Raw genomic sequence first — 9,889 nt, 5'->3', positions numbered from 1 at the left:
AAACATTGAAAAATTATAATGATCTAAACCAATTATAATTATTAATGATTTTAATAATTTATTTAAAATTGTTAACTTGATACTTTTAATAAATATTATTTGTTGAAAAAGTTATTAATAATCGTTCATAGAGTCTTAACATTATGTTATTAAACAAATCTATAAGTTATTAATAATATTATTAAAAAAATTATTTTATGACAAAACAAAAGGTCATAACAATTTGAAATAGATAATTGTTCATATAGTCTTAACTATTTGAACTGGTTTGACAAACAAATTTATTTTTTAAATCTCTTAGTTATTCATTTTTGGAATATTATTAGATTAGTATTATCGCTAAAAATACTAATCTATTTTCAATTAATTAGTAATTGAATGATTCAATAATAAAATTATTTAAAAAATGACCATTGTTAATACTAATTTAAAATAACTTATATATATAACTTTAGTGACATGATTATTTTGATTATTAAATTAATTATTAGTATAAACTATTAATTAATAAATTAATAATTAATTATATTAATTAATTTAGTTATTATTAATATTATTATCCAGCAGCATAATAATAATTTTTATTATATCTACTAAACAATAAAAAGCTCCCATATATATATATTAATTATTAATTATTAAATAAATTAATAAATAATAAATAGATAAATAATTTTAATAATTTAATATTAAAATTATAACTATTTAATTTAATTATATTATATAAATTTAATAATAAACAAATTAAATTAGACAAATTTATAAGTATAAATATAGTATAAATAGATAATTGTTCAAATATATAATATTATAATATAAATGATTATATAAATTATAATTAAATTAAATTATAATTAATTTAAAAATTGTCTTAATTATAATTTACAATTATAATATTAATTTTATAATATTAATTATAATATATTACAATATTTATAATTTAATTTAAATAATTTTAAAAAATAATATTTTAATATAAAAATAATATATAATAATCTAAATTATATTTAATATTATTATATTAAAACTTATTCATTTATAATTAAATAAATTATAATTTATTATAATTAAAATAAAATAATCAATTTTTATATATATTTAAATTATAAATATTAATAATTATTTTAATGAATATTTTAATAATCAATTTATTAATTATTATTTTAATAAATTAATAATAATATTATTATATTATTATTACTAATAACATATATAGATATTATAGTATAAATATTAATTTATTAGTAATTTATTATTAACTAATTGATAAAATAATTAATTAATTTTAAACAATAGTATACAAATTATATTAAATAATTTGACTTTTAGTTATATTCAAATAATACTATAATATTATTAAATTAATACAATAATAATTGTTTATAAATTATTAGTCCAAATTATTGTTAATATAATAATTGAATGGAAATGTTTATCAGTATTAATAGTTAATAATTATAAATTAATATTATAATTATTATATATTAAATAGTTTTGTTATTAAACTATTATATAACAATTATATAATTAATTAACTTATTAAACTAATATCTAATTAACTATTATTTAATTTATATTTAATTAATGTTTAATTATTAAATAACAATATTTAAATGTTCAAATAATATTATTATTTAAAATAATTTAGTTTAATTATTATCAATAATTATTAAGTTATAAAAATATATTTATTATTAATATTTGAATTAATAAATTAGTATTATTTTATTTTGAATAAACTTGTATGATAAAAAATAATTGTTTTATGACAAAACAAAAGATCATAACGATTTTAAATTGATAATCGTTCAAATGGCTATAATTTTAATAATTAATATTAATTATTAACTATTTAATTAATATATTTAAAGTATAAATCAAATAACAAAACTATATTAAATTATTTATTTATTTAAATTATAATTAAAATGTATATACTTATTATATAATAATATTAATTATTACAAATAATTTTATTTGTAATGAATAAATATATTTATTAATATTTATTAATTTTAAATTTATTAATTAATTATATACAATTCAGATATTTATATACAAAATATAAAATAACAAAAGTTATGAAATAAATTTTTATTTACAAATCATAAAATAATATCAATATTATAAAATAGTTAATAATTTTTGAAAATTATTTTTTATTTAATTTACATATTGTTATAATTAATTTAACTAATAAATTAGATATTATTATACTATATTTATAAATGAAGATTAAATATTATTATTATAATTATTTTAATATTGATATATTATTATTACAAATAATTAATTTTAATATTCATTAATTTTATAGTTTATTAATGAAATATTAATAATAATAATTATATAGTTACTAATATAATAATATTATATGTTTATAATTATAATTAATATCATAAATTAAAATAATTTAAAATTGATAATAAATAAAATTGCTTATAAGCATGTATTATATCTATTTCTAATTTTTTAACACTAAATAATATTGATATTATTTTATTATTTGTAAATAAAAATTTATTTCATAATTTTTGTTATTTTATATTTTGTATATAAATATTTGAATTGTATATAATTAATTAATAAATTTAAAATTAATAAATATTAATAAATATATTTATTCATTACAAATAAAAATAGTTGTTAATTTATATTAATTATATATTTAATATTAATAATTTTATTAATTATAATATATTAATATAAATATATTATAATTTTTCTATAATGTTATATTAATACTAACAATTGTTTAATATTAAATGAATTTATTTGATATAATATTTGGCTATTTTATTTCAAATTAATAAATTTTTTATTAAAATTTTTCAGTTTTAATAATTAATATATACATATTAATACTAATTTATTAACATTCAAAAAATTAATAAGAAAGAGATTTAAAAAACTAAATTTGTTTACCGAACAAATTCAAATAATTATTACAATTTGAACAATTGTCTATTTAAATTTGTTATAACCTTTTGATTTGTCATAAGACAATTGTTTCAATTAATACAAGCTTAAATGGAATAAATTTAATAAATTATTTAATATTATTTCATAAATTTAATATGAAATTAAGAATTATAATATAATTCTATAGGCATAATTAGTTAATATATTAATTTATAAAATTAATTATTCTATAGTATATTACTATTATATTTTGCTATTATAAGTAAAAAATCATATAATATTAATTATTATTTAAATTATTAATATAAATATTAATTATATATTTATTATAAATTATAAATAACAAATTGGATAATTAATTTAATACACATGTAATCTTATATGCTTGTTATAATATATTAAATTATAAATTAAATTTTTACTTAAAAATTAAGTAATTAAATTTTTAATTACTTAAATCAATTATTTATCAACAATTATTATATTAAAAAATAAGTATAATTTAATAATTAGATTTAATCATTATTATCTATTAATTAATTATAGTATTTTACTTAATATACTATAATAATTAAATAAGTATGGGATTTAAAAAGTGAATCTGTTTATCAAATCAATTCAAATAGTTATGGCCATTTCAACAATTACCTATTTCAAATTGTTATTACCTTTTGTTTGGTCATATAACAATTGTTTTTTTGTCATACAAGCTTATTCAAAATAAAATAATACTAATTTATTAATCTTTCAAACATTAATAAATAAGAGATTTAAAAAATAAATATGTTTACCAAACTAGTTTATTTAATTATTGATATATAAGTTTATTAATATAATTAATTAATTATATTAAATGATACTATTGATATAAATAATTATTAATTATGATAAATAATTAAATACTAAATTATTAATATATTATTTGAATACATGTAATTTATATTATTAATTAATTTGTATACAATTATAAATATTATTACAATATAATATTATTGTAAATTAACTATAAATATAATAACTATCATGTAATTATACATAGCACTTAAATGTTGTAATAGTATAATTTATTATACTATTGTAATATTTAACTTTCAAATAATATGCATGATTATTAAAAGGATAATATTATATTATTTAATTAATAAAATATATATTTATATACATAACAATTAATAATTTAACTTATTATAAATTAAGTTAATATAATTATTATATATTTTATTATTGTTTATTTTAATTAGGATTTTTATGAATTCTATTATAAAATATAATATATTTTAATATTACTTAATTATATATAATCTAAATAATATTTTATTTTAATATTTATATAGTATCAATATATTATTATTAATTAAATAAATAATATAATTATATATATAAATAAATAATTATAATATATTTAGATAAATAACAATATATTATATTTAAGTATAATAGTTTATCTTATAAAAATTAAGATAACTATTTTATCTAATTTAAAGTTATATAAATTATATAATAAATTAATTATATTCTAATTAAGTTAACAAATATTATAATAAAATTAATCAATTATTAATTAACTATATAATTAATATATATTATTATAATTGTCATAATATCTAGATCTGGGGATCTATCGCTTGACATTGACTTGAAGGAGTTGCTACCAATCTTTTATTAGGTGCGATTGGCCACATAGGGAATCTATCCTTTTAAGGAACTCCTAAGCTTAACTAAGGGTTCCTAAAAGAATAGGTTCAGATCTATTAACCAGAACAAGATTCAGGATTTCGGTTACATATGGGGAAGGTTATAGCACCCCCACATGCCCATCCAAGGGATGATACCATATTATTTCAAATTTATCCTAAGGTTCGAAGTCTAATAGTTTCAAATATTGGAAACAATTTTTAAAATTCTCCATCAATCTGGAAGAACTCTTAAAAAATACTTTCTCACCTCAAGAGTATTCAAGAATCCCATTTGATTTCTTGAAGAGGCTTTGTCGTCGGAAAAGGATTTATTTTTTTTATTGTTATTGGAAATAAATCTAATTATTCCACCATTTAGGCCAAATTAGAAATATTTTTTCTTTTGAATTACTAAAATTTCCTTTTTCTCTTTTTTCCTTGGAAAGCAAATAATATGACAATTATTTTTATTGAAATTTCATCTAAATTATTCCACCATTTGGGTCAAATTTAGAGAAAATTTCTCACCTAGAGATTTCTTTAAAATTTACCATTTGAAATTTCTAAGAATCTCATCCTTAGATAATTATCAAATATTTTCAATCCAAATTTTTATGTGGAAAAGAATACAATTACTTGTATTGAAATTTCATCTAAATCATTCCACCAGTTGAGCCAAATTTAAAGGAAATTTCTAACCTAGAGATTTCTTAGGAATTTACCATTTGAAATTTCTAAAAATCTCATCTTTGGGTAATTTGTATTGAATTCCAAAAAGTTTTTTATATTTTTATGCTTTTTAATTTTTTTTGAAAATATATATTAATTATTGTTATTAAAATTTTATCTATATTATTCCACCATTTGGGACAAATCTAGACAAAATTTCTCACCTAGGAATTTTATAAAAATTTTCATTTGAAATTTTTATAAATTCCATCATTAGATAATTAATATTTATTCCCAAAATTTTTATTCTTATTATTTTATTTTGATAAAATAAAAAAATAAGTAAAACAAATAAATAAAATAAAATAAATAAGAAAATATCAAAAATTCGAAAACGGCTCGGCTCGGGTCAAGACTAAAAATCACAGCTCAGATGCATGGCTTGGGATCTCGACTCGGCTCAGCTGGAACCCATGTGAAAAAACGGGTCGTTGGTTTGGGTGCGTTACAGGTCGGGTCGGATCTTGGCAAAACGCGTGGATCCTGTGGGTTTACTAATGCAAAAACTACATCATTTTGGAGAGGGTATATAAGGCTGAAGATCGATTTTTTTTTAGAATTCCCTTCTCTTCTTCTCTCTCTTCCCTTCTTTTCTCCTCCTTCTTTCTAAACAATTCTAGATTTTGGTTGAATTTCTATCAAAATTTGGAAAAAGCTGTCAAAAACTTCAAATCTGGCCAAAAAACTCATCAAAAAATTCAAACTTCGTTGAAAAATTTCATCGGATTCTGGAAAATTTCCAAAAATTTTCTAAAAAAAGAACTCTAAAAATTAAAAAAAAAACTTCTAAAAATCCTATACTGCCTCTGAACCCTTTTTACTTATGTTTCACCTCTTTGTTTTCTTTTTTTTCTCCCTCCCTTATGTGTGATTTATGGACCTATTTATAGGATTGATCAAAAGAGTTTTTGATCAATCCCAACTCCCAACTCCTTCTGGGATTTGGATTCAATCTTTGAATCCAATCCTAACTTTGCCAATTCTCAAATCACGACCAAATTCATTCAAATTTTTTTTATCCTATTCTTAACAAAAAATTAATCAAAATAAAAAAGATAAATATATTAATAGATAACAAAAAAAATAGATAAATGAAAGAAATAGATAAATAATAATAATAATAAATAAAAGTAGATAAATAATAAAACTATTAATAGATAAAAAAATAAAAATATATATATTAATAAATAGACAAATAATAAAAATAAAAATAAAAATAAAAGCCAATTAGGCCGCTAATTGGATCCTGAATCGGACCCAATAGGCTTAAGCCCAAACCCTATTGGACCAAGCCCAATGGCCTTAGGCTCGGACCAAATAGGGTGTCTATAGCTGCCTCTATTTGCACATTTTCTATGAAACAGGAATTATGCAAAGACGTAGACAACCATTCAAGACTCAACTTGACATTTTTTACCCTTTTTTTTTATCAAAGCTCCTCTAAGTAGAGGCTCTACAACTTAAAAAAAAAATAAATAAAGCTTCTCTAAATAGAGGCTCCACGACCTTGAAAATAGATGGCTCCCTTAATCAGAGGCTCAATGACTTTGAAAAATAAATGGCTCCTCTAATCAGAGGCTCAACAACTTTGGAAAATAAAAAATTCTCTAAGCAGAAGCACCATGACTTTAAAAATAAATGCTCCTCTAAACAGAGGTGCCACAACTTTAAAAAGTAAATTGCTCTTCTAAATAGAGGGAACCCAAACTTTGAAAAATAAATTGCTCCTCTAAACAGAAGAGCCACGAGTTTGGAAAATAAATTGATCCTCTAAACAGAGGCACCAGAACTTTGAAAAAAAATAAAATAAAATAAATTGCTCTTTAGCAATCATGTCCAAAGGAGTTATGATTGTGACTGAAGGAATTTTGTAATGGAAACTCAAGGATTCACAATTTGGGTTCAACATTTAGAGGTTCAAATTCGCAAGAATCTTTTAACTTTATAAGAATTTAATGAAATTTGATTCTCAAAATTTTAGTTTCATTCAAATTTGTAATATCTCGAGATTTGCATTTGCGACTTGCAAGACTCGCATACAACATTTAAAGATCCTTATTTGAATTTTAGAGATTCACATCCAAAAGTTCAAGGCTTTTCAAAGGTTCTCATTTGGCAAACTTGGAATTCATATCCAAAAATCTAAAGTTTTTCCTTTGAATTTTAGAGATTCATATCCAAAAATTCAAAGCTTCTCATTTGAGTTCAAAAGCTCACATGCAATAAAACTTAGAGTTTTACATCTAAGTTTAAAGGTTCTCATTTAAAACATTAGAAATTCATATCCAAAAAGTTAAAGCTTTGTATTTTGGAGATTCACATCCAAAAGTTAAAACTTTTCATTTGTTCGAAGATTCACATTCGATGAACTTTAAGGTTTCACTCCTCAAAGATTCTCATTTTGAAACTCAAAGATTCTTATTTTAGTTCTAAAAAATTCTCATCAAAATATTCACAATTTGTTTTTCAAGTGACTCAAAAATTTGCATGAATGAATGTTATGACCAAAAATACAAATGCCTTCTTAATGATGCAAATGCAACAACCTAGATTCTCATAGTGCCATGCATGTCCAAACAAAGTTTAATTCATCAAATTATGTGCATGTACTATTCCAGCAATGATGCCAACATGATACATATAATGCAGATATTAATAATGTCATGAAATCCTAAATAATTGTGGTAATATGGCTCTCAAAACTCCACCATTTTGCATTTCTTCCTTGTTCAGTTTCTCAATACTTTGGGACAAGTTTCATCAATTGATCATCACTTGACCATCATTTATGGGCTTTTCAGCACTAATAAATTTCAGAACAAGTTTCATTCACCATCACTAGGTCACTACTCATAAGTGTCTCAACCCTAACCACTTTATCCATTGATCCATATTATTTTTATCATTCAATCATAACTCGCAAGTCATGTCGACCAAGTCATCACTTGGTCATATCACCTCTTTAAGTTTTGTATTCTCTTCATTTGTCGGCCAACCCATCACCATTTTCATCATTTGACCACACCACATGTTATTTCAAATATCCTTCTTAGGCTTTTATGATCTCTTTATTTTTTTTATCATCTTGAATTTCTTTTCAAATGAATGCAAGATTCTTTTAATCACATATTCATTCATTCATTATCATTTCAATTCTTGACAAATACAATACAATCAAGCATTTTCTCAATTCATTTTAGAGATGTGAGAACAAAAGAACAGAAGGTGCATTAAAAGAATGAGAAGTGAGTCTTGGTACCAAAACAAATGGGAAAAGAAACAAGTTGGATGTATGACATTGGGGCAAATGAAAATTCAAACAATTTTGAACATTAATTCAAGATTTTTTTCAAAAACTCATTCCATTGATTGTCAAAATTATTTTGAGCTCATCAAACTTTACCCCAGCTTTGAAAGATCTTTAGATGCATTGATCTTCTATATATTTGAATTGCTCATCTAACTTTTAGCTTAGAGATTTGGTCTACCCAAATTGCCTTTTTGGGTTTTTAATTTGAGTATTCTTTTTTCCTTCTTTCATCTTTTTTTTTTCTTTTTTTTTTTCATTATCCCTCCTTTTTTTTCTTTGTCCTTTGTTTCACCTTTCACCATTTTCTTTTCTTTTTTTTTCATCTTTCATCCATTGTTGATATCTCTTACACATTAATCTTTAGGGCAATAACATGATTCCATCATGAGCACACCTTTGCCCAACATATGATTATTCAATTCGAGCATTCACACTTGATCCAAATGGATTTTTCAAGGTTGTAATATAGGCCATGGTATGGGGTAATGAAAGAAATGGATAAAATAGGCTCAATATATATGTTTAAAGGGTTCAAAACCAAAAGATCATCACTTGATGCAGCTTGGCATTTTGCCCCACTCTATATCATTTCACTACTTTTCCCTTTTTCTATCTTATTCTTCATAAAAAGATTTTCATTTCTTTACCCCAAATCATTTGTGGCATTTTTCTTTTTTTTTTTAGATCTATTAGACTATTTTCTTTCTAAAAAAAAAAAATTACCCCATAGTATGGAGAGTGATCTTTGGTCAAGGTTTTTTAGAAAAAAAAATCACAATAGGCTCAAAGGGGTAGCAATGTATGGTTTTTCAAATGGTAAAAGAAAGATGACCATTTTTCATCTCAATGTGGATACTTTTCTTGAACCTCATCTATTGAGCAAAAACAAACTCATGGATTTGTAAAAAAAAAATATGTCTATCTTCAAGATATATTAATCTCACATCTGTTAGTAGCTGGCTTTTTTTGCTCTAATAATCTCCTTAATCAATGTGAATGAGTTCTCAAAATTAAATTTCAAAATTACTGCTTCCATTGTCTAAACATTCATCGTTTGAAATTCAAGAATGGGAACAAAAGTTATGAAAGGTGACAAAGCATGGAATAATAGTTGAATGAAGGAGAAAATGTAATGAAATACATTAAATTATCTTTTATTGAAATGATAACAAATGAAATCCTACTGCCTAAAAGAAACCTAACATTACTCTAAAAAAAATCCTAAAATGACAAGAAACTTTCAATCAACATT

Source organism: Durio zibethinus, chromosome 22, assembly GCF_047325235.1.
Source record: "Durio zibethinus cultivar Kanyao isolate XHJ-2024 chromosome 22, ASM4732523v1, whole genome shotgun sequence".
In the NCBI taxonomy this organism is placed as follows: domain Eukaryota; kingdom Viridiplantae; phylum Streptophyta; class Magnoliopsida; order Malvales; family Malvaceae; genus Durio; species Durio zibethinus.
Note: the sequence above shows the minus strand (reverse complement) of the source record.